The 24083-nt window shown below is 35.8% G+C and overlaps 1 protein-coding gene and 1 pseudogene across 6 annotated transcripts in view; both read left to right on the top strand.

Annotated features, from left to right (window-relative positions):
- ST7 (suppression of tumorigenicity 7) overlaps positions 1 to 24083 on the top strand; it is a 288256-nt gene that overhangs the window by 114685 nt on the left and 149488 nt on the right. The window lies entirely within an intron of this gene.
- Positions 11260 to 12412, top strand: LOC127564863 (glyceraldehyde-3-phosphate dehydrogenase-like; annotated as a pseudogene).

Raw genomic sequence — 24083 nt, 5'->3', positions numbered from 1 at the left:
GGGACTGGTTGAAATAATTAGCTATATATATATTTGGACCTACATAGATGAGAAAATTAATTATCAGCAAGAACATCTAGCAAACAGTTTTAGGATTTAAGCTTTGGAGCCAAATTTTCATATCTGTAATTAGAAGCTGGTATATTTTTATTAGAAAAATGCAAATTAAAAAAACTATTTTTCATCTATCAGATTGGCTAATATGACAGAAAAGGAAAATTATAAAAGTTGGAAAAGATGTGAGATAATTGGACCACTAATACATTTTTGGTGGACTTGTAAACTGATCCAACCTTTCTAGAGAACAATTTGGAACTATGCCCAAATGGCAGTCAGATCGTACATACTCTTGGATCCAACAATATCACTACTAGGTCTGTAATTCAAAGAGACTTAAAAAAGGTGTGGGGGAGGGTAAGGACCTAATTGTACAAAAATAACTATAACAGCTCTTTTTTTTATGACAAAGATTTGGAAATTGAGGGGATATCCAACAATTGAGAAATGACTAAACAAATTGTAGTGTATGAATGTAACAGTATTCTATTATGACATAAGAAATGATGAGCGGCAGATTTTGAAAAAAAAAAAAAGCTAGAAAGACTTCCATGAATTGATATAAAGTGAAGTGAATAAAACCACAAGAACATTGTACAACAGTAAGTGCAGTATTGTACAATCATAAACTATGTTTAACTTAGCTCCTCATAGCAATATAGTGATCTAAGAAAATCCAAAAAATTCATGATGGAAAATGCTACTTCCAAAGGAAGAATTGGTAGAATCTGAATGCAGAACAAAGCATACTTACAACATGACATATGGAAATATATTTTACATAGTTCCATATCTGTAACCTGTATCAAATTGCTTATTGTCTTAGAGAGGAAAAAAAGGAAGAAAAATAAATTTGAAACTCAAATTTTAAAAAGATATTAAATTTTCTTTATATGTAATTGGCAAACATGAAGTACTATTTAAAAGAAGAAAAAAAGATGTGTGTGTGTGTTGATATCAATCTGCTAGGTCCATACAGCTTATCAATCAGTTAGACATAGATTAAGTGTCTACTATGTGCCAGATACTCCTAGCTGTTAGGGAAGCAAATACAAATATATATATATATATATTATATATATATATATATATATATATATATATATATATATATATAATATATATATATATATATATATATATATATATATATATATATATATATATATTATTTTTTAAAAAAGATTTGTGATTTTAGTGGAATAGGGAAAATCCTGGTATAAAAATCTCCTTCAGTTTTCAGAGCAGTAAATCTTTTGTATATTTTGGTTTTAGAGAGTCCTTTGAAATTTTGAGAGTGACTTTCTAAGTGACACAAATAGAATCTGTCAGAATCAGACTTGAACCTATATCTTCTCACTCTTAAACTGGCCCTCTTATCAACTCTATCATGCTGCCTCTTGGCATCACAACATAAGATATGTTAATATATTCATGCCTGGTAACACAAGTTAATTGTACTTATTGGAATATAATGTAGCCCTATGAATTCATATTATCATGTTATTCTCATTCTTTCTGATGGAGTTCTTATACCATTATCAGTTTATTACCGTATAATAATATACATTATTTAAACAATACTGATCTAAGCCATGGGGCAAATCCTGGAAATTTATGGCCAGCTGGAAGGGAGTTGATTGCCAAAGATGCAGCTGAACAGATACTCTGTATCAAGGTCGTTTCAGTTATTTTAAAATGAAAAGAGAAAGACTAGTGAAGACTCATGGGCGTATGGATGCTTTTATGAGTGATAAAATTTGAATTGGTGGGTAAAGAACATTCTAAGGCAATTAATGCCCATTCTTTTAGTTAATCAGTTTGTATGAATTCTCTCAGTATTCCTTTTGCTTTATAATTAGCAATGACTTGGCAATTAAGGCATGTCTATAAACCATTGCCATAATGAAGAACAGGGACAATGACTGTGCTGTTGGCACATGTCTGTGCAGCATGTAGCAATTCTGAATCATATTTGCTGTCTTCATGTAATAGTAATATGTTGCCTTGGCAAAAAATCCCTTTGGTTTAAAATAAGTCTATGTGCTATTCATAAATAATCATATTTGCCCTGAAATAAATTAGATTTCATGAAGATTTCATATGATGAAATGTCAGAGCTAAATGGTCAGAACCATTCTGGACTATATGTGATTTAAAAGCCTAGTTTCAATCTTACAATCTTTTGAACCTGTGTTTTAAGTTCTTTTATTCCCTTTCTACTCTCAGTCAAATAACTGTCAAATAAATCAAAATGAATTTGAACTTTTTTTCTCCTGTCATTTTTCCTTTAAAGATGTTGATTAAAATCTGGATTAAGAAGATATTATTAGTGAGAACAGTATAAAGTAGGGAGAAGAGACATTTTAAAACAAGAGTAAAAATTTTTAAAAAACTTACAACACTTGGTAACTGATTAAATATAGGGATCATTAGGTCATATGATTATAAATGAAAGGAACTCAGAGGTCATTCTAGTCCAAACTCTCATTTTACAGGTGAGAATATCAAGACTGGGTGAGGTTAAGTGACTTGCTACCAAAGTTCCTATAGGCAGGAAATGGCTGAGTTTTGAATTTAGGATCTGTAAAACCAAATCTCCTATTTCTACTGTACCATAAAACTGGGTGACATAAAAGTATGATTGAAAACAGATGAGTTGGGAGGTCAACTATTTTGATGGGAAGGTAATATAGATTTTTTTCCTCCAAAGCACATAATAAGCATATATGCAAAGGATGAGGGAGAAACCTCAGTAGAATAAGTAGAATAGAAACCTCAGTATGATAAGAAAACATAATCAGAAAGAGAAATATGAGAGATATCAACAGTGTCTTATTAAGAGTCTTACTGAAAAACATTTTGAGACTTCCAGTCAGGATGGCTATTTGAAAGTAGTCTGACCACTCGGATACCTACAAACCTAAAATAACCTAGAAATTCCCATGAGACTAAATAATGATTTAAAAAAACCAAAACAAAAGGGAACTACATTAGGCAACGTTTTCATCCCAGAATTGCATAAAAATTTGGCTAAAAGCCTCAAGATGAAAGGAAAGGAGGCTTCCAACAAACATTCCAGTTTCCCAGTCTTTTCAATAGTAGGCCAGACATAATTCTATCTTGTGGGGCTACATATTCAATGGAATCAAAGAAAATGGGTACTCTGGGGGGGGAAAAAACCCTCAGATGTCAGAATACCCTAGAATGTAGTCCATAGTAGTCTTGGAAGCATCATGAAAATTCAAAGATCAGAAAAGACTTAGGGGGTTTGAGGTTTGTAGCATTCTATCCTGCCATTATATGGAGAACCCTTCAGATTTAGTGCTCTGAACCTCAAAGATCAAGATGAGCTCAACTCTCGAAGGTTGGAGAACCCAGGTTGAAACCAAAAAGGCTGACCACTTCTCAACAGATAGCAGACAATGGATGTGGCACAAAGTCCCAATTCAGAAACTAAACCTGGGGGAATAAGTAAATAAAAGGAAACACTAAACAGCATTAAAAATTGCTATAGATATAGAGATTTCCCTAATAGGAGTAAACAATTACATACATTTTCTCAAAGGGAAAAATAAAGAATTTTCTTCAAGCACAATATAAGTTCCTAGGGAAAAAAATTAAATGAAAGTTGCAAGAAAAATGAAGTAAAAGCTCTGGAGAAAAAAAAAATAATAAAGAGAGTATAGAGTTTATACTGAGAAAATGGTAAACCTTACACAAGTAATGGTCTCCCTGAAAATTAGAATAGAGCATAAGTTTAAATAGAGCAAGGAATATTAGAACAAAATTGAAAGATTTTAAAAATAGAAGAAAATATAAGACATTGGATATAAAAAACTAACTGACTTGTAATAGTTAAGGAGAAATAATTTAACAAGTATTGGAGTACATAAAAACTATGATTTAAGAAAAAACACACCTTTACACTGTGTTTCAGGAAATCATAAATATGCAGTGTATTTGAAAAAAATCATAAATTTAAACTCCTTAGCTCTTTTAGAACTGGAAAGCAAAAGTCAGAAGAATCCATTTATTAATCATGTCCTGAGAGGAATCCCAGAACAAAAAATCCCAGGCATGTCATAGCCAAAACCTAAAGCACTCATTAAAAAATATATATATATGGAGAGAAAGAGAGAGAGAAGTCATTAAGAAAGAAGTATTTGAAGTACCAAGCAACCACTGTCAGGATCATAAGACTTGAAAGATTCACTGTTCAAAGAGAAGAGGTTTATGGAATATATTCCAAAAAAGCAAAAGAGATAGGCTTGCAGTCAAGAATAGCATCTGTAAAGGTGAGTGGGATACTGTTGGAGTCAAAAATGGGCCTCAAATAGAATATGAGCATTTTAAAGGAACTTCAAAATTTGACCCTGAATATATTTATCTAAAAGGGTATGTTTATATGAGCAATAGATATGGATTATATAACATGATCCTGACATTCTGGTAAGGAAAAAATGTAGATAAATATATGTGGACCTTTAGAACCATAATAACTTCAAAGAATATTGAATGAATTAAATAAGAAAAAAGATAGGATATGGAGATATATTAGAAGTGGGATGAGGAGGCTTTGTAGCTTGAGAATGTTTGGAAGAAAGTAAACCTCTGGTTCTAAGGGAGATTAAAAAAAAAAGTTCACTTTTCAGGACCTAGGGAGTTCCAGAGAGGATTCTTAAAGAAGAAAGCCAGAGTAGAGACTGCATTGTCTGGAAATGGTTGGGAACTGATATGAAGATCTTGTTTATCTGTTCATTAAAAAACAGGTATATTGAGCTGATTTCCGAGGACCGAGCCAAGATGAGAGAGATGACACACATTTCTCTCTGAGCTTCTTTACAACCCTCACAATAACTATGAAATCCAGCCTCTGAATTAGCTCTGGACAGGCAGAACTTACAAATATTGGAAGTGCAACAAATTATCAGCAGAAGATAATTTTGAAGATTGACAAAAAAGTTCTGTTTGAATTGGAAATGGGAGGGAGGCAGCCAGGGTAACCAGTACAAACCCAACACAAATAGCTCAGGGTCCTTAACTCCTTAAGAAAAAATACCTAGGACTAGATGGATTTACATGTGAATTCTACCAGATATTTAAAGAACAGTTAACTCCAATGCTAAATAACTTATTTGAAAAAATAGGGAATGAAGGAGTTCTACCAAATTCCTTTTATGACACAGATATAGTACTGATACCTAAACCAGGTAGGATGAAAACAGAGAAAGAAAATTATAGACCAATCTCCCTAATGAATATTGGTGCAAAAATCTTAAATAAAATATTAGCAAAAAGATTACAGAAAATCATCCCCAGGATAATACACCATGACCAAGTAGGATTTATATCAGGAATGCAGGGCTGGTTCAATATTAGGAAAACTATTAACATAATTGACTATATCCAATAACTAAATTAACAAAAATCATATGATCATTTCAATAGATGCAGAAAAGGCATTAGATAAAATCCAACACCCATTCCTATTAAAAACATAGATAGTGTAGAAATAAATGGACTTTTTCTTAAAATAGCCCATAGCATATATTTAAAACTGTCAGTAAGCATCATATGTAATGATGATAAACTGGAACCATTCTCAATAAAATCAGGAATGAAACAAGATTGCCCACTATCACCATTACTATTTAATGTTGTGTTAGAAATGCTAGCTTTGGCAATAAGAAATGAAAAAGAATTTAAGGAATTAGAATAGGTAATGAAGAAACCAAATTATCAGTCTTTTTTGTTTTTGTTTTTGTTTTTTCAAATTATCACTCTTTACAGATGATATGATGATATACTTAGACAACCCCAGAAATTCTACTAAAAAGCTGTTAGAAATAATCCACAAGTTTAGCAAAGTTGCAGGATACAAAATAAATCCATATAAATCATCAGCATTTTTACAGCATTATACATCACTAACAAAATCCAACAGCAAGAGATATACAGAGAAATTCCATTTAAAATAACTGTAGATAGTCTGAAATATTTGGCAATCTATCTACGAAAGGAAAGTCAGGAATTATATGAGCATTACAGAACAATAATATTCCATAACATTCATATACCACAATTTATTTAGCCATTCTCCAACTGATGGGCATCCATTCATTTCCCAGTTTCTGGCCACTACAAAGTTTCTGGCTGCCATAAACATTCTTGCACATATGGGTCCCTTTCCCTTCTTTAAAATCTCTTTGGGGTATAAGCCCAGTAGTAACACTGCTGGATTAAAGGGGATGCACAATTTGATAACTTTAAAAGAAAATACTTTTTAAACCACAGAATTCACTACACAGATTATCATGTTGTGTTAGGCTTATTATCTTCTAATTTTGTAACTTTCTACTGGTATGTCAGATTAAATGATCTCTAAAGATCCCAGTAGTTCATATATTCCATGACTCAGTAGTCTCAAGTGCTCTCAATTTTATTTTTTTTAGCTAAGGCAATTGAGGTTATGTGATGTCACTCAGGGTCACATAGCTAGGAAATGTTAAGTGTCTGAGGTCAAATTTGAACTCAGATCCTCCTGATTTCAGGGCTGGTGCTTCACTGTGCCACCTAGCTGCCTCATGCTATCATTTAAAAAAAATTATTAAACTAGAAACAATGGGCTGAATAAACCTTGTGTTATACCTATATCTTACAAAGCACAGTTTATTTTTTATTTTTTTGGCTAGAGAACAAACTGCTTACCAGAGTTTTTAGTGATACTTTCTTAACATGATTGTTCACTTTTGTTTTCATCTTTATTTCTAACCTGAAGTTGATCAAAATCAGATGAGATTTCTAACAATCTTTATCTCTTATCCTATGGATAGTCACATAGGACAATGTTTTAGTCAAAATGAGTTGAATATATGTCCATAGAAATTCTGGGTGCATATTACATATGTGCAGAAAATTCTTCCCAGTAACTTTTGTTTTGGGGGGAGAAGGGAGAATTTTTTTTAGTCTTTCAAGGTCCTTTGACTTAATCTGTTTAAACTAATAAGCAGCAGCCCCCAACTCTTTGGAAAAAAGGCAAGAAAAAATAAATATTTATTCTTTTATATCTCTGCCGCAGAAGTTAGGTCAGGTGCAAAAGATTCCCTTATCTAAGGTATAAATTCAATAAGGGAAAAGCAAACTGCAGGTTCTCAACTTTCCTGCATTTGTTTCCTTCAGAAAAAAATATACTTTTAAAAATAACTTTTTAATCTCATCTAGTACACATTTGTTGGCAGAAAAGAATTCAGTAGGTAGAGAAAAATTGAAGATGAGAGGAAAAGAGAGATTTGATGAGATGAATTCCTGAGGGATACAGAATGGTATGGGATCAAGTGCACACAAGTAGTGGAGTTGACTGTGGCAATCAGAAAAGTCCCTTCTTTCTAGGAGATAAAAAAACTGAATAGAGACTAGGTAAATATGAAAAATTTGGATCTTACAGGATCTTAGTAAGGTGTGGAAAAGGAAATCTGCTGAGAATAGCATTTAGAACTTCAAGAAGAGAGACAAGAGTTTGTAACTGATATGGAGAGAAGGGGAATAAAGAGTCAGTGAAAAAATAAAAAAGGATTGCTGTGTAGCAGTGAGACCTCAGTTGAGATTAGAAAACATGAATATGTACTGAATTCAGTTATCTGAGTGGCAGGTAGAGTGTCATTCATTAAGTGGTATTTTATTCTTCACAAGTATGAAGAGAGAAGGTGGATGACAAAAGGAGTGGTCCAAAGTTGACCATTGTCAGGACTTGAATAAAGGTAGGGCAAGAGGTTCGAAGAGTGGATGATGGGGGGGACAATGCATCTTGTATTTGAACTGGTTGACAAGACTGGAGGGAGGAAAGTGAGACTGAACTGGGGATAATAGTCTGGGAGATTGGCTAAGATGACAGGAAAAAATAATGATGAATGTTGGAGGGGATGCAGGAAAACTGGGACACTAATGCATTGTTGGTGGAGTTGTGAACGGATCCAACCATTCTGGAGAGCAATCTGGAATTATGCCCAAAAAGTTATCAAATTGTGCATACCCTTTGATCCAGCAGTGTTTCTATTGGGCTTATACCTCGAAGAGATACTAAAAAAGGGAAAGGGACCTGTATGTGCCAAAATGTTTGTGGCAGCTCTGTTTGTAGTGGCTAGAAACTGGAAAATGAATGGATGCCCATCAATTGGAGAATGGCTGGGTAAATTGTGGTATATGAATGTTATGGAATATTATTGTTCTGTAAGAAATGACCAGCAGGATGAATACAGAGAGGACTGGCGAGACTTACATGAACTGATGCTAAGTGAAATGAGCAGAACCAGGAGATCGTTATACACTTTGACAACGATATTGTATGAGGACATATTTTGATGGAAGTGGATTTCTTTGACAAAAAGACCTAACTGAGTTTCAATTGATAAATGATGGACAGAAGCAGCTACACCCAAAGAAAGAACACTGGGAAACAAATGTGAACTATCTGCATTTTTGTTTTTCTTCCCGGGTTATTTATACCTTCTGAATCCAATTCTCCCTGTGCAACAAGAGAACTGTTCGGTTCTGCAAACATATATTGTATCTAGGATATACCGCAACATATCTAAAATATATAGGATTGCTTGCCATCTAGGGGAGGGGGTGAAGGGAGGGAGGGGAAAAATCGGAACAGAAACGAGTGCAAGGGATAATGTTGTAAAAAAAAATTACCTTGGCATGGATTCTGTCAATATAAAGTAATTATTAAAAAAAAAAAAAAGATAATAGTCTGGGAGAAAAGGGAGTTATGGGAAAGATTGAAGGTTTTGATAAGGATAAGACTAAATTTAAAAAGAATTGGGCAAAGGGATAAAAGATGAAATGTTAGGGAGTGGAAACTCAGAGTTCAAGATTGTAGAATTAGCATAATCATAAATGTAGAAGTGGCATAATCATAAAGAATTGTATTAGCATCTTTGTGGGTAGCCAAGGTAGAGTGATAATGTGGATCATGATAGTTGAAAATGCTAATGAACTGGGATAGCAGTATGTTTAAAGGGATACCACCCATATGTCTCCAAGTAGGAGGACAGAAGTTAGAATAAAAAAAAAAAAAGAATTAGTCTCAGATGGGCTTTATAAGGGCCAAAAATTCCTATGCAGTCTAAAAATGTCTTAGATTCCATTAGATCAAATAAATGATTTTTGCAGTGAGAAATAGAAAAAAAAAAAAGAATAAAGAGAACAGATGAGGAAGAGTGCTATGGAGGCTAGTAGATCATGGCAACAATGGATACATGCTTAGTGAGCATGAAACATTCTTTATCTTTTATCGTGTCATCTTTCTCTCTGTTTTTACCCTGTTCTTCATCCTTACTGTGACCTTAATTTCCTTTACCCATAATTCTTTTTTTAGATTATTACTCCTGTACGGGCTGCATTCTCCTTCCTTCCCTGTATTGACCACTTGGTGAACCAGTTCTACTTCACCTTGTGCTCTATACTTGCGTGCCTCCTGTGTTATCTATCATTATACCTTGCCATGCCTCATTCTTGGATTATTCTGACCATCCTTTGCTTTTGCTTCTATTTAAATGCTGTTGAATAGAATTGGAGAAAATCCCAATATTGTGTCAAATGGACCTATCTCAAATTTTTTGTAATATAATATCAATAGGGTCCTCACCACAGCAAGGCAATCCTTTTGATAGAAAAGGTAATCATGCTCAGTCCAGGTTTCTCAAGCTTCCTTCAAGATTAAATTCAAATCTTACCTTCTTGACTCTTTCCAGTTCTCCTCATTGCTAATGGTGCCCTTTGAGATTACTTTCCACTTACACTGAATTTATCTTGTATGTATGCAGTTGTTTGCATGTTTGTCCCCTTATTAGAATGAAATCTCTTTGAGGGCAAAGATCATGTTTTTACCTTTCTTTGTTTCTAGAGGCATCCAGGTGATGCAGCAGATAGAATGTTGGGCTGAAGTCAGGAAGATGTAAATTCAAATCCAGTCTCAGTTGTATGCCCTGGGCAAGTCAGTTCACTTCTATCTGCCTCAGTTTTATTGTTTGCTTCCCAGGTTGTAAGGATCAAATAAGACAATATTTGCATAGTGTTTTAACATGGTATCTGGCCTATAATAGGTCCCTATTGTTTTTGTTGACTGCAGAATAGAGATCTGGATGTGGTGATTTGAAGTGAAGAATATGTTACTCCTTTTTTCATCCCTTTTTAAATGACTTCATGAGAATAGGGACAACCTGTAGTGTTTTATCATAAAGCCACAGGTTTACAGGGTGTGAGGACCGCATTAGCGGCATTAGCATTAGTGAAGACCCTGGATACTTTAGATTCAGCCAGAGTCAGGATAAGCAAAAGTTCTTGATCTTTATTCTTTGTGGACAGGAGAGGAATGGCCACATGAGTCCAGCCAGGAGTCACTCTGGTTTTCTTACTCTACCTTCAATCCCTCCTCCCAATTTCTCTATACACCAACAGATCAAGCCTTCACAAAATGATGGGGTGGGCCATTTTCCAAGCAAATGCTAATAGAGTATTGTCCAATAAGTAATTAGCCTTAAGTGCTCAGTTATCCAAGTGCATCTGCTCAGAGATTCAGCCCTTTACAACAGGGATGCAAGAAGTTAAAAGGAATGTTAACAGAATTGAGCTCTTGGACCAAAGAGAGACATGTTGATAATGAAGGCACAATAGAAAGAGAAGGCAAATGCCCAAAATGTGATAGAGTTGAACTGGATAGAAAGAGATTATTATAAGGATCAGAAGAGCATGATGAATGAATTTGCTCCCACACTGCTGAGGGTGTGTTAGTTGGCTGGGCTCCTATCTTCTAGGTACTGTGGGGTGATGGACTACAAGGAAATCATAATCCATTCCATTTTCTATATTTTTGACTTGGTATAGTTTTGGCTTGTTTTCCACTTCCCTTTTTCAAATTTTCTTATCTGTGAATTGAATAAATTGGATTAAACAATTTTAAGGTCCTTTCAAGTTCTAAATCCTATCAAACTTCTTTATTAGATGTGATAAAGGTAAATTAATTTAAGGGTGACATTTTGAGTCCCTGCATATAGAATTTAGAATAGGCTCTGCTTGGATAAATTGTTTTATCTGAAAGCCTACCTATTTTCACTGCAATATTTGGTGAGTCTTGTCTGTGCCTTTTTAAAAAAAAATTGTTGTGGCTCTCAGCTCCTCTCCCAAGCTCGCTGCCAGGATCCGCTGCTTTGGTAACATCCCTGAGACAAGATGGTGAAGGTCGGAGTCAATGGATTTGGCCGTATCGGATGCCTGGTGACCCGTGCTGCGTTCAACTCAGGCGGAGTAGACATTGTAGCCATCAATGACCCCTTCATTGACCTTAACTACATGGTTTATATGTTTCAATATGATTCCACCCATGGCAAGTTCAAGGGCACTGTCAAGGCTGAGAATGGATAGCTGGTGATCAATGGGAAGGCCATTACCATCTTCCAGGAGCGGGATCCCACCAACATTAAATGGGGAGATGCTGGAGCTGAATATGTCGTCGAGTCCACTGGCGTGTTTACCACCATGGAGAAAGCTGGGGCTCACTTGAAGGTGGAGCTAAGCGAGTCATCATCTCTGCGCCTTCAGCTGATGCCCCGATGTTCGTGATGGGAGTGAACCATGAGAAATATGACAATTCCCTTAAGATTGTCAGCAATGCCTCCTGCACTACCAACTGCCTGGCCCCCTCGGCCAAGGTCATTCACGACAACTTTGGCATTGTGGAAGGACTCATGACCACAGTTTATGCAATCACTGCTACTCAGAAGATAGTCGATGGCCCCTCCGGCAAGCTGTGGCGTGATGGGCGTGGCGCTGCCCAGAACATCATCCCGGCTTCCACTGGTGCTGCTAAGGCCGTAGGCAAGGTCATACCTGAGCTGAACGGAAAGCTCACAGGCATGGCTTTCCGCGTTCCTACTCCCAACGTGTCCGTTGTGGATCTGACCTGCCGCCTGGAGAAACCCGCCAAATATGATGACATCAAGAAAGTGGTGAAGCAAGCAGCAGAGGGACCCATGAAGGGCATCTTGGGCTACACAGAGGACCAGGTTGTATCCTGTGACTTCAACAGCAACACTCATTCTTCCACCTTTGATGCTGGAGCTGGCATTGCCCTCAATGACCATTTTGTCAAGCTCATTTCCTGGTATGACAACGAGTATGGTTACAGCAACCGCGTAGTGGACCTCATGGTCTACATGGCCTCCAAGGAGTAAAGTGGGAAGCCATGGATCTTCATCCCCAGCCAAAATAAGTGTTCCACCACTGGGGAGCCCACATCCCTAACCTATGTTCCTATACTGGGAATCTCATGCCCCATTCACATCATTGTCCAAAGCTACCCCTGTAGTAGGGGAGAGAAGCCTAGAGTGTCCTATATTGTGTACCATCAATAAAGTCACCGTATTCAGTGAAAAAATAAAAACAATAAAAATAAAAAAATAATAAAAAAATTGTTCTATAGGTTCTGGCCATTATATTTCTCCAGTTGATCATGTTAATTATTCAGATTATCACAGAAACATTCATTTCTAGGGGAAAATAAATCAGATTTATAAATCAAGTTCCTAGTCTTCAGTGATGAGGGAAGGGAGGAAAGTAGGGAGAGAAGAGGAAAAAGAGAGGCAAAAGAAGACAGAGGCAGAGAGAAGAGAGAGGCAAAGTCAGCATCATCAGTGCTATCCCAAGATAAGTTTAATTGTGTAAACATACAAGGATTACAAATGGAGCTTAATCTTTATTGTTTTTATTACCAGGCGCATTTTCTTTTGCCTACCTATGGCCTATTTGTCTACCTCAGGGTGTTGTTATATTGTCAGTAAACTACAGGCATGTATAAGTTTACATTGCCATAATTAATCTCTACAGTACTGATGCCCAAACATATCCTTCCTTGACAAAGGTTGTGAAATAGTTAATCTTTGAAATGGACTTCATTTTTTATTTTTAAATGTTTTTAAATTAAGTTTAAAAAAATAAAAATTGTCACTCTTCAGTGGCAGGAACTAGTGATCTCTTTCTAAATAGATAGATGGATAAAATTACTTATGTGCCAGATTGTTAGACTGTTTAAGCCATGCCAACTCAGTAATTATATTTAGTCTCCTCACCTTCTCTCTTGTAATTGATATAGAACTAGACCAGATATATGCTAGATGGGCAGCAAAGAATAGTATGAAACTTGCTTTTTAAAAAATTTATATGGCTTTTGACAAAATGTGTTTTTATATTTGTGTTTCTGTCATTGGGGATTTAAGACCTTGAATTTCTCTTTCAAAGTAGATTCTAAGTAACTGGAAAATATTAAAAACACATCTCTCTGTGTTGTATATGGGTTTATCCATAGCAACAAATTATTCTTTTTCTTTACTTAATTTTTTTTTTTTTTTTTTTTTGCTGAGGCAGTTGCCTCAGCAAATGGGATTAAGTGACTTGCCCAGGGTCATACAGCTAGGAAGTGTTAAGTATCTGAGGTTAGATTTGAACTCTGGTCCTCCTGACTTCAGGGCTGGTGCCCTATCCACTGTGCCACCTAGCTGCCCTTTTACTTAAACTTTTACAATTACCTTAGATTTATGAACCTAGATTTACAATGAAATTTGTGTTCAATTCTTTTCAATGAATTCTTTATCATGTTATGTAATTTTTTCAATTGTGCAATTTCCCTTAAGGACAATCTGTATTTCTGTGATGAAAAAAGCAACCCTTGGATTTGCATATCACAATATTTTGGCTTCCATAGTACCTAGTCATAAAATTTTAGAACTGTATGAGAACCTTATCAATTGTTCAGTCCAGTCTTCCCATTTTATAGATGAGAATATTGAATTCCCAGAAAAATTAGGCATTTTTTCATAGGGTCATAGTGGCAGAACCAGGACAAAATTTCCAATTTATAATTCTGCCTTCTCTAAGAAGTCTTTCCCAGTCACTCTTAATTCTAGTGTTTTCCTCTGTGAATTATTTCCTATTACAAACTTTGTTTATAAATATTTGTTTGTTTGCTTCCTTCCCAATTAGATTGTGGGCTCCTTAAGGGCAGATAATCTTTTGTCTTTCTATGTAACCCCTGGTACTTAGTCGGGGCTTAATAAATGCTAGTTGACCTTTTGATTGAAATTTCTAACTCATGCTTCAGTGTCCTTTTATTATTTCTTGTGGTATTAGATGAAGAATATTAGTACTTCTGATGCTGCCATGAAACTGTTTGGAGGAAGAAAAGAAAAGACATATATTGTCTTGGGAGAACCATGTTATAATAACATAGTGGAGCCTTCTGTCAAAATAAAACTGCTTGAATACCCTTTGTGGGATGGTAAGCTTTCTCTCTTTCAAGCCAGTTATTGATAGCTTACTTGCTAGATATAGAATTTAGAGCTGGAAAGAATATAAAGATGATGGAGTCATTTAGACCAAATCCATCATTTCAAATGAACTAAGTCAGTGTGACATGGTCAAAGGTGCTTGAGCTATTATATCAGAAGACTTAAGTTTGAATTCTGGTCCTACCAATTCTCTCTGTTCCTTAGGACCTGTTTCACCTTAGATAAGCCATTTTACACTTCCTGGTCTCTATGTTTCTGTCTTAAAAATAAAGATTTTAGATTAATTGATCTCTAAGGTCCATTTCAACTCTAAAATGGTTTGATCTTATGATGCAAATTAATATTGAAGAAGGGAAGAGAGAAGTGAATAAGCATTTATGTAGCCATGTATCAGACTTTGTGATCCTGGGCATACCACTTAATCTCTCAGTGAATAAAGGTGAACGAGATAAAGTGAGATCTTTCAAGACAGTTGTGAAAATCGAGTAAAGCTTCTTCTATTTCAAAGTTTGAGTAGGCCTGAAGGACTTTAAGCATTAAATCAAAGGCATACTTAAAGTGTCTCCTCCCTGCTATTCTCCTAAGGGCATACTTAAAGTCTCCTCCCTGCTATCCTCTTAAGGACATAGTTAAAGCCCCCTCCCTTTTATCCCCCTAGGGGCCTACTTAAGTCCCCTTCTTGTTATCCTCCCTATTTCAACCAAATATGGGCAACTATGTACTTATTGGTTAAATTCAATTTCTTGGGTAGTTCCCACATTTAGAATGTAAGATCCTCAGCCAATAAGGATGAGGGTCAGTGGTGGGAGGGGGAATTTGCGTTAGGGATTAAAAGCGTTGACCCTGCCCCCTACGGTGCTTCCTCCCTTCGATTGTCTGCTTGATTGGTGGGACCCCTGATTCACGAGAACGTATAATAAACTTTGCTTTGCTTTGCTTCTAAAGATCTCTCCAGTCTTTTTATTAAATGGTTTCTGACCCACACAAAGGTAACTATAAAATTATGTAAAGTGCAGAGAAGGTGCCAGCTTACCCTATAATGATGAAATCACAGGTCCACTGCCCACTTCTAACGCTTGTGACACCCTGTGAACTAGAGATATCTGCATCAGCAAAAATAGTCATCCTGCATCTCTCTCATACACACTCCTGTATTTCAGGACTGCTTCTCTGGGACTTGTTCATTTAGTCTGCAGTAGTTCCTGGAAATAGTCTTAATTTTTCACAGGAATCAGCGATCTTAAGTCTTCCTGTGGGTAATATGTAAGAAACAGAAATTGGATTCATTTGATCAGGTTACGAAGAGATTTTGTTTCTAAGAGGGATTGGCCCCAAATTCATTTGGTTTGTTTTTGATGGAGAATGCAGCTCTGAGGTAATCCTTTTCTCCTCTTTATCTATGTAGTGTCCTTTACAGGCCTCTTGAACTTGTCTTCAAGAATTGCCTGGAGCATGAAGACAGCCCTGCACTTAGCAGCCCCCAACCCTATAATCACTTTTACTGAAACTAGGTACCTTGTGCTTATTACTTTCTGATGGTCCTCAGGCTAATCTAAGTTTTGATTAGATAATTGAAGTTGTACCATAATAATAGTCTGGGTCTTTCAAGTGAACATCAAGTGTAAAAGCATCCTTATTTGGAAGTTCCACACAGCTACTGTGCCATGGAGGAAAAACACTTTGTACCTCTCATGTATTTATTGAGTATTATTTTTAATTATAATTATTTATGTAGGAATGATACTTTCTCTCTCTACTGGAGTTTAAACTTCAACACTGCAAGAACTTTATCTTAATCAGATTTTATATGTTTTTTCCTAGCCTCTTGCACATTTCGCACCACACAGTAAGTAAAAATCTAAAAATACTTGTTAAATTTTAATTTTAAGATTACCATTTTGAACCAGTGAAAAGAGCCCAGATTTTCTCTTCCTCAGATTTATGCTTTGGCTATTGGGCAACCCTGCTGCTTTCTTCTTGGAAAATATGTGAAGTCTTGGATTTTACTTTGGAGAAAAATATGACTAGAGAAAAATGTTGGAAATAAAGAAAGTGTCTTCCATACATAATTCACAATTTCTTATTATAACTGAAAAGAAAATGTAAAATAAAACTTGAGAAGTTTTTACTGTAATAGAATGGCCTAACTGTTCCAGGATGGATCAGTAAAATGTAAGGGACTGATCCAATTAAAAAATTTTCTACAATTTATCCAGCATATATCTTATTTGTAACGGGTTTGTATCTTGTCTACTTCATTAGTTTGTGAACTCCTTGAAGCCAGAGACTGTTTTTACCTTTCTTTTTGTCCTTGTGCTAAACACAATACCTGGCGTATAGTAGGCTGGAAATACTTCTTGATTTGGTTTGTTTATTAAAGAGAATGTTCTCTCTCAGGGAAAAAAGTGTTTTTTTTTGCTTTTTTGTTTGTTCGTTTGTTTGTTTGTTTGTTTTGCCAGTTTATTTAGAGCTTTGCTGTTAGCCTGTTTTGGGATGATTTCCCCCATAGTTCTTGTATTTATCAGTTTTGAGCATACTATCATACAAAGAACTCTAAACTAACTTGTGTAAGCTTGGATATTTTATTTGATGGCCCAAAGAGTCAGTTTTTCTTATATGTGTGTGAAGGAAAAAAGAGGTCTAGATGCTGTCTAAATGTTGTTTCCAATCTGAAGACCCTATATGTTATATATTGCAGTACCAAATTTATTATTCAGGAAGGGCTATCTCATTTCTGTGGCAGTCTTAAATCAATAGAGCTGGTTATTGACAGATCTAAAAGTATCATATTAGTGGTTCCTCAGCCACTCTTTTTTTTTTTTTTTTTTTTTTTTGGTTTGGGGGAGAATTTCCATTGAGGGTGTTATAAAACAGCAAAAAAAAAAAAAAAAAAAAAAAAAAAAAAAAAAAAAAGGCTTTGTTAAGTATGTCTTTTAGACATAATACTGAAGTATTATGTTATTATTTTTATTCTTTTGAATGCTTGGTAGCACTTCATTCTTTTGGAGTTCCCATCTACAGTATTCTACAATGAATAATTAGTTATTTACTTTTTTGTGTGTGTTCATTGTCATTATATAGCAATAAAAAGACTGCCATGTGAAGATCTACTTAGTATACGGAGGGCAATTGAAGATTATGCCAACCAGCTTTTTGAATGTTCCAACTCAGCTTTCTCTCTTAGAAGGTTGCTAGAGCCATGCTAGTTCAAGCTGAATAAAATAGTCTCAGTTTACTATATCTAGTATAAACCATCTCAGCCAGGAGTGACTTTTAAATCTGGAGCTAAATAGTTATTTATAAGATAATGGAAATTTAGAAGAATCTAATGGAACCTTCAGGATGCAAAATTAATGAGAAAATTAACCTTCCCTCTCCCCTTCCTACCATGCTCAAGCAATTCATAGTAACATCTTTCATTTATTGTGATCTTAAAGCTTGAGGAAAAAGTTAAGTGACTTTTTTTTTTTTTTTTTTAAGAAAGATTTCTCCCAAAGTTGATCCTTCCTGCTTTGCAGTTCCCAGTTATACTTGTGGTACAAGTAAAAGAACACGGACTTGGCGTTTTGGGTCCCCTGGGCTGATTGATGTACAAATAACTTCATTGTTCAGACCTCAGTTTTCTCTTAGAAATAAGGAATTTGGACGAGAGGACTTTGATTTTTCTAGTTCTAGTAATCACTAGTTGGTCTAGTGACTAGAAGGTCACTAGTTTTAGTGACCTTCCAGGACATCTCAGATTGTGAGCTTTCACTTTTTTCCAAAGGGAAAGTCTACACACTAATAATGTCCAGCTTGATACATAGCAAAGAAGCAAGTTTTCTTTTAAAAAATCCCATTGACTATTATTATTTCTCTTGTGCTACATTCACAAAATTGATAGAAAGAAAGAAAAAAGAGGGGACATCACCTTGTTTTTATTACTTTCAGTTCAATTAGGTGAGCATTTATTGAGTGCCTAAATCCATTCCATTCTAATCAGGTTCTAAAGACAAAACCTGAAACAATTCATGACCTCAAGGAGCTTACCTACTATTGAGAGAAAACATGATGTACAGAGATAAGGAAATAAAAACTTGTGCTAAATAATTGCAGAGTAAACTTGGAGTAAAAAGTAAAAGCAAGAATAGCTGGGGGCAGCATCAAGAAAAGCTTCTGGTAAGAGGTAGCAATTACTTAAGCTAAATTTTGAAAAGGGCAGCCAAGAGACAGAGTTGAGAAGATAATTTGGATTCCAATGGCTTTCAAGGACAAACATAAGGGTTTGTATTTTCTCCTCAGAGAAATAAGATAGAGCCAGTGAACTTCTTGAATAGCCTAAATGAAAAAGTCAGACTTGTGCTTTAGCCACATATATTTGGCAGTTGTGGGGAAGAGAAGAAGGGTTAGGGTTGCTAATAGGAAGAAACAATTTACAAGGAAATTGCATTAACTGAGGCTAGATAAGGACCCGAATTAGGTGATTGTGGGGGTGAGTTCAGAGAGAGGAATACAAGTATGTTGTTTTTTGTCCTTTATTCTCTAAAAGGACTAGGACCAGGAAGATGATCCCATAATTTGCAAGTGAATTGGATTTAAGTGGGGCTGGACTATGCAGAGTCATTGACCTGTTTCCTTTGGAGCCATCTGGGTTCTGATCAGGACAACTAGAGATGGCCTTGAATACAGTGGGAAACCTTGTCTTTCTTAAGGCAGGGTCTTTCCCAGGTCTTGGTTTGACTGAAGCAACACATTTTCCAACACCCCCAAAATAAAGACAAAAAACAATCTGGCAGGGGAAGACTTTCAAGGTCTCTGGCCAAAATCGAAACAATTGCTATTTGTGTTCTCTCTGAGCCATCGGTGCCCAAAGGAGGACCAGGTGAGGTTTGGGCTGGGACCTACTGTTGGACAATGAGAGCCAGGGAGATTTGAGATTAAGGTACGGTCCTTAAGAAAGAACTCTAGCCCATAAACCAAACCCCATTATCTCTTGCCGGGTTTTATATTTTTTCAGGCAGACCATCTGCAGGTAAGGCTATGTTTCCTTATGTGAACGGAGGGAAGGAGAGGAGGAAGGAAGGAAGGAAGAAAAGGAAATGGGGCAAACAAGGTTAAGTGGCTTGCCCAGGGCCACATAGCTGGTACATGTTCGAGGCTGGATTTGAACTCAGAAGAGTTTTCTTGACTGCAGCCCAGTGCTGCGTACACTATTCCACCTCGCTGCTCCCACTATTCTACCTCGCTGTCCCAAATACAAGTGGGAGAGATGTAGCAGAGGGAGAATGGGCGGGATTTGTCATTTATTTGCTGTGGGGGTGAGGAAGCGCTAAGAGTTGGTGGTGACACTCCGTGTTGTGAATCTAGATGGCTTGGAAGGGGGGACCCTCAACTAAAAGTGAAGTGTAAAGAAGAGTTTAGGGGGAAAGATAAGCTAATAGTTTTGGCCCTGTTGATTGGGAGGTGCCTTGGGGACATCTAAGTGGAGATGAATAGCAGGGAGCTGGATTCAATCCAGTTATTTGGTTTTTAAAATAAGTAAGCAAAAATTTTAAGCCATCAGGCAGTTGAAGCAATTTAATATATAGAAAAATGGGTCTTGCTTGGTGGTTTCTTGTCCTCTCATCTCTGTGGCTTCTCCCCTGTGGAGACTTTGCAGCTTCCTGCAGGCATTTCGTCATGTAGCAGCACTCCTCTGGAGAGAAATAATTAGTGGTTGTAATGGAGTGTTTTATGTAATAATAAGGAAAGAAAAGTTGGCGTTAACATCAGCTTTTTCTTTCTCTGGGGGCTCCGGGGGGAAGGAGGGGTCTTCCTCTGTTGAATCAGACTTCTCAGCAGCGGAGGACATAGATAATTAGAATGAAAAAATTATAGATGGAACATATAGAATGAGATGATTGAAAAGAAGTTAACAGCCAAAAAAGAAATAACCTGTCTCATCATAGAATTTCCATTTTAATATTCTTTATTTCATTGTTTATCATCTTAGCTAATGATACAATTAGTACTTCAAATGATAAGTACAAGCCCAAGCATGATAACCATTTTATAGATCCATGATGGTTAAAGTGTTCCATTCTGTTTGTGAGAAGGGTTCTAACATGAATTGTAGTCAAATTTGACAGTTTTGAATTGCATTCGTGATTTAAGTACTAGCTCATTCTGTGAGAATGACATAGCAATCTTTCACTTTCCTTTTGTTTAGCTTCCCTTTGCTGATGAACAATTTAATAGTAACAAAAACTTACTATTTCTTTTACAGAAAGTTCTTTGTAGTACAGAGAATCAATCAATACTTTTCATTTTTCTCTTAATTACTGTGCTTTTTGGAGTTAGCTGTTAACTGTTTAAGTAGCTAGGGGCATCTAAATAGTGCAGTTGATTAACCATTGGACCTAGAGTCAGGAAGGCCTGAGTTCAAATTCAGCCTCAGTGACTGGCTGTATGACCCTGGGCAAGTCACTTAGCCACTTAATTAACTCACTTGCCTTATCTATAAAATGGGGGTCATAATAGCATATACCTCTGAGGGTGGTTGTGAGGATCAAATATTAATAATTGTAAAGTGCTGAATATAGTCCCTGGCACATAATAAAGTGCTAGATAAATGTTAACCAGCTTTTCAAGTAATTGAGTGTAGTTAATGTTTTGAAGTTCTCTTACTAGTCCTCCAATTTGTCATTCTCAGTTATTTCCTCCTGGAATTTCTGCTTCAATCGATTGAGTAATAATGAATTCCCCTACTCTTCTTGGTAGAATAATCACAATTAAAATTTGTTACTATCAGTAATCTGCTTAATAATTTTTTTTCAATAACTTCCATTGAAGCAGTAGCTAGGCCCTTTTAAAAATGGTCTTGGTTTTCATTTAAAACATGTCGGAGTTAGACTAGATAATCAAAGGAATATGAGACATAATCCCATTTCTTATGGGGCTTAGATTCTTACTGGAGAAATTAAGGATATATAAATGAAACTATTATAGGAACAGATAATATTGTGAGCTAAATTTTTGCAAAAAAGACTATAAATATACAAGGAAATCTGATTGAAACACTTTTATTTCTCTAATGCATCTTTAACAGCTGCCAGAATAATGATTATAATAATAGCCAACATCAATTTAACACAATATGTGCCAGACACTGTGCCGAGTGCTTTACAGTTATCTTATTTGATTCTTACAACAGTGGGAGGTAGGTGCTGCTATTAACCTCATTTCATAGTTGAGGCAAACAGGACTAAGTGACTTGCCCAGGGTCACACAGCTAGTGCCTGAGGCCAGAATTGAAATCAGGTCTTCCTGACTCTACACATCAGTCTCCCACTCAAAAAATTTTCAGTAGTTCACTGTTACCTTTAATAAAATGATAAATTGATCAGAAGAGGAAAAGAAGAATCTCTGGGGACTTTTCTGTTCCATTCCAGATTTGAAGTTGCAACATGGGATTGAAGTCAGACTGTCCTCTGAGAATGTAAACAGGAGGCAGAAGACTCTTTGCATCACTTCTCAGTTCAAGATCTTTGTATTGACTTTTGCAATCAGACAGAATTTATGGCATTTTCCTACAATATCTGTGAAAACATATGAGTTACAATTTATCACCATTATTATCATCAATGAAATTACGGAACACTATTTAAAATTCTACTTTTTTTCTAATTTTCCATGGAGGATCCATTAAATGAAAAACCCTTAGAGGGCTTCCCTCTAGGTCTCCTGACATTACATGAGTATCAGTAGAGCCCATGAACTTAGCTATTCCTGCTCAATTTTTTTTTTTTTTTTACTTATTTAATTTCCCAATGAATAGCAGTCTCAAAGTAGTAAATTAAATTGGGCAAGTGAATAACAATCAGGGATCTTGTTATTATTAGAAAATAGTGGTCTGGAGCCATTAGAAGTAGGAACAAACAACTTTACATGCCTCATTGTATACTCCATGTAGTAACTACATTATATTATGGCATAATAATTGATGATCATGATGATCATTCAAATTCCAAACATTTTTAAAGTCACTGCTCTGTGTCAGGCACTGTGTTAGGCAGTGGGGATAAAGTACAAAGAATAAGATTGTCTCTGCTCCCAAGAAGCTTCTGTTCTAATGGGGAGAAAATGAAGACATTTATCAGTCTATTAAAAAGACATATTTTATACAAATAAATAAAAAGATTCCCTCAATTATTGTCAATAGCTAACATTTGATAATGACCTTTTTATTAAAAAGACATTTTATGGTCAAAGGATATGAACAGACAATTCTCAGACGAAGAAATTGAAACTATTTCTAGCCATGTGAAAAGATGCTCCAAGTCATTATTAATCAGAGAAATGCAAATTAAGACAACTCTGAGATACCACTACACACCTGTCAGATTGGCTAGAATGACAAGGAAAGATAATACAGAATGCTGGAAGGGATGGGGGAAAACAGGGACACTGATACATTGTTGGTGGAATTGTGAACACATCCAGCCATTCTTGAGAGCAATTTGGAACTATGCTCAAAAAGTTATCAAAATGTGCATACCCTTTGATCCAGCAGTGTTTCTACTGGGCTTATACCCCAAAGAGATACTAAAGAAGGGAAGGGACCTGTGTGTGCCAAAATGTTTGTGGCAGCCCTGTTTGTAGTGGCTAGAAACTGGAAAATGAATGGATGCCCATTAATTGGAGAATGGCTGGGTAAATTGTGGTATATGAATGTTATGGAATATTGTTGTCCTGTAAGAAATGACCAGCAGGATGATTTCAGAAAGGCCTGGAGAGACTTACATGAACTGATGCTGAGTGAAACGAGCAGGGCCAAGAGATCATTATATACTTCAACAACAATACTGTATGATGACCAATTCTGATGGACCTGGCCATCCTCAGCAATGAGATGAACCAAATCAGTTCCAATAGAGCAGTTATGAACTGAACCAACTACACCCAGCGAAAGAACTTTGGGAGATGACTAAGAACCATTACATTGAATTCCCAATCCCTCTATTTTTGTCCACCTGCATGTTTGATTTCCTTCACAGGCTAATAGTATATAGCGTACATAGTCTGATTCTTTTTGTACAGCAAAATAACTGTTTGGACATGTATACGTATATTGTATTTAATTTATACTTCAACATATTTAACATGTATTGGTCAACCTGTCATCTGGGGGAAGGAGGGGGGGGAAGGAGAGGAAAAATTGGAACAAAAGGTTTGGCAATTGTCAATATTGTAAAATTATCCATGCATATAACTTGTAAATAAAAAACTATATAAAAAAGACATTTTATACATAAAATAATAACTTTTATTAGTCTATTATAAAGACATTTTATATATAAACTGTCTTTTTTTTTTTAGTAGACTAATAAAGGTTATTATCAAAAGGTAGTTATTGACAACAGTTGAAGGAATCTGGAAATGCTGCATGTTGAAGGAGGTGCCTTGAAGGAAGAGAGGGAATCTGTAATGCCACAATGGGAGAAGGGGGAGTATTATATATGACAACTCTAGAATGAGAGGTTAGAAAGATGATTCCAGACCATCAAGAAAATATTAGAATAGTATATCCTATATATGAAAGCATGAAAATACTTAATATACTTTTGAAAAATTTCCACTAAAGTGGTTCAAATAAAAAAGGTTTTATAGATAAATTCTTAGCTTTCTGATTTTGTAATCCAGATTGATTTATTTTTTGAGGAT

Source organism: Antechinus flavipes, chromosome 5, assembly GCF_016432865.1.
Source record: "Antechinus flavipes isolate AdamAnt ecotype Samford, QLD, Australia chromosome 5, AdamAnt_v2, whole genome shotgun sequence".
Lineage (NCBI taxonomy): Eukaryota > Metazoa > Chordata > Mammalia > Dasyuromorphia > Dasyuridae > Antechinus > Antechinus flavipes.
This window is presented reverse-complemented; position numbering and strand designations above follow the sequence as displayed.